Source organism: Erigeron canadensis, chromosome 1, assembly GCF_010389155.1.
Source record: "Erigeron canadensis isolate Cc75 chromosome 1, C_canadensis_v1, whole genome shotgun sequence".
Taxonomy (NCBI): Eukaryota; Viridiplantae; Streptophyta; class Magnoliopsida; order Asterales; family Asteraceae; genus Erigeron; species Erigeron canadensis.
The window spans coordinates 2,398,442-2,400,166 of NC_057761.1; the positions used below are offsets into that span (position 1 = coordinate 2,398,442).

A 1,725-nucleotide genomic window follows, 5' to 3' on the forward strand; every position below is an offset into this window, starting at 1 on the left:
TATTGTGGGCTAAATGAATATTGTGTGATGCTATGGCCCAAAAAACCAACCAAACCAAGCCCCTTAATCAAGTCAATCGAGCCGTTGCAAAACAGTCAAAGCCCATTTTAGTAAAATCATACCTACGAAAAAAATACTAGGGTTTATCATCTTTTCTCCCTATATAAATCCAAACCCTCAGCAGCCATTCTTCATCTTCCGCCTTCAGTCACCACTAACCAATCTGTCTGTAAGCCTTTCAATTTTAATTTCAATTTTTTAAACATTTATTATTTTATTTGCTTTTGATAGGCGTTACGTTCGCCGGTTCCCGGCGGACGTGTCAACGAAAGCATAAATCATTTATTTCAATCTCCACCGGATTTCCTCCGATTTTTATTATTAACATCTACAAATTTTTTCAAATTTTGTAGATTTGTTTATTTGTGGCTTGAAACAGTTTGTAAAATTTTTTAATTTTTTATATAATTTTGTTGTTGTTGCTTCATAATGGTGAACTCTCTCACAATATTAAATGAGAGAAATTCAAGTTTCCGGAGCATAAATTAAATATATATGTATATGTTTATATATATAGTCAGTATTAAACAGCTCTATGTGTATACAATCGCATCGACGTTACCTGTCTCCTGGCACATTAATTTATACTTAATTGTAATTAGTTTATCTAATTAGCTGTTTATTTAGTTTAATTTCGCATCGAAAATACTGATTACCGGCATTTTTTTAATAATTGTTTGCGTATGAGCCGATGCAATAGTAATTTCGTTATCTGATTTTTTAGATTTATGACTCTTTTTTTAGTTGTATATCTTTTGGATGCGGATACATTTTGATTTATTTATTCAATAATGATAAAAAAAAATTAGCTATATACATACGTATATATCTGTATATTTACGATGTTGATTTTAAATGATGGATATGATGATTATTTCCCCAGATGATCGAAACTGAAATTACTGAGCGCTATATTTTATTTTTCTCTTCGGAGAAAAATCCAAGCCAGAAATCTGATCCATCCTATTTGATAATATATCGTGTTTTTATTTAATGGAGTATAATTATTATTTTCTGTTGGTTATAAATGAGATAAAAAGAGAAATGGAGTTGATGATTATTTCCCCAGATGATCGAATATGAAATAACTGAGCGCATTTTTAATTCTCTCTATCAGGGAGAATCCAAGCCAGAAATCTGATCCTTTCTCTGTTTAAATCTCTTAACTAAAAATTTTTATAAATGATTTGTTGTTGGGCTATTTTATATGAATAAGCATAAATCTGTATCTGTTTAATTTTTAATTTTTGATGAGGCTGCTTTTTATTACTCTTTGGTCTATTATTTAAGGGGTTCAAGTGATGATCGATACGCATAGTTCAAATGATTAATTATTTTATGATTATAAAACTTTTTTATAGTCTTTCGCTCCTATCTGATGATACCCCAACAATAATTTTCGATAATCCGTCTATCATTTAGTAAGGATTTAAAGAACGGAAATAGAAATTAGGATCAGTATCCGAAAGACGGGATGTAAGATAATTTCATATAATTATTGTTAACAATTTAGCTAAGCAAATTTATTTAACGCAAAAGTTAATACAGCGACATCTTTTTAAAATAAAATTTTAACAACGGAGTAGCCTGGGAATGCCTTTTTATTTTGAATGTTTGTTTTTTAGGCTGCAACCACCCTTAATTCAGTTAATTGGCGTGTAATTC

At 29.8% G+C, this 1,725-nt stretch overlaps 4 non-coding genes across 4 annotated transcripts; all 4 read left to right on the forward strand.

Annotated features, from left to right (window-relative positions):
* Nucleotides 1-478: 478 nt before the first annotated feature.
* On the forward strand, nt 479-640 carry LOC122586186. The gene has a single exon (XR_006321893.1). It is a non-coding gene; the product is annotated as a small nucleolar RNA snoR137 (small nucleolar RNA).
* A 278-nt stretch (nt 641-918) lies between these two features.
* LOC122586218 lies at nt 919-1,022 on the forward strand. Its single transcript, XR_006321923.1, has one exon. It is a non-coding gene; the product is annotated as a small nucleolar RNA Z103 (small nucleolar RNA).
* Nucleotides 1,023-1,104: 82 nt separating this feature from the next.
* Nucleotides 1,105-1,206, forward strand: LOC122586219. The gene has a single exon (XR_006321924.1). It is a non-coding gene; the product is annotated as a small nucleolar RNA Z103 (small nucleolar RNA).
* A 143-nt stretch (nt 1,207-1,349) lies between these two features.
* Nucleotides 1,350-1,447, forward strand: LOC122586227. Its single transcript, XR_006321932.1, has one exon. It is a non-coding gene; the product is annotated as a small nucleolar RNA snR60/Z15/Z230/Z193/J17 (small nucleolar RNA).
* Nucleotides 1,448-1,725: the final 278 nt, after the last annotated feature.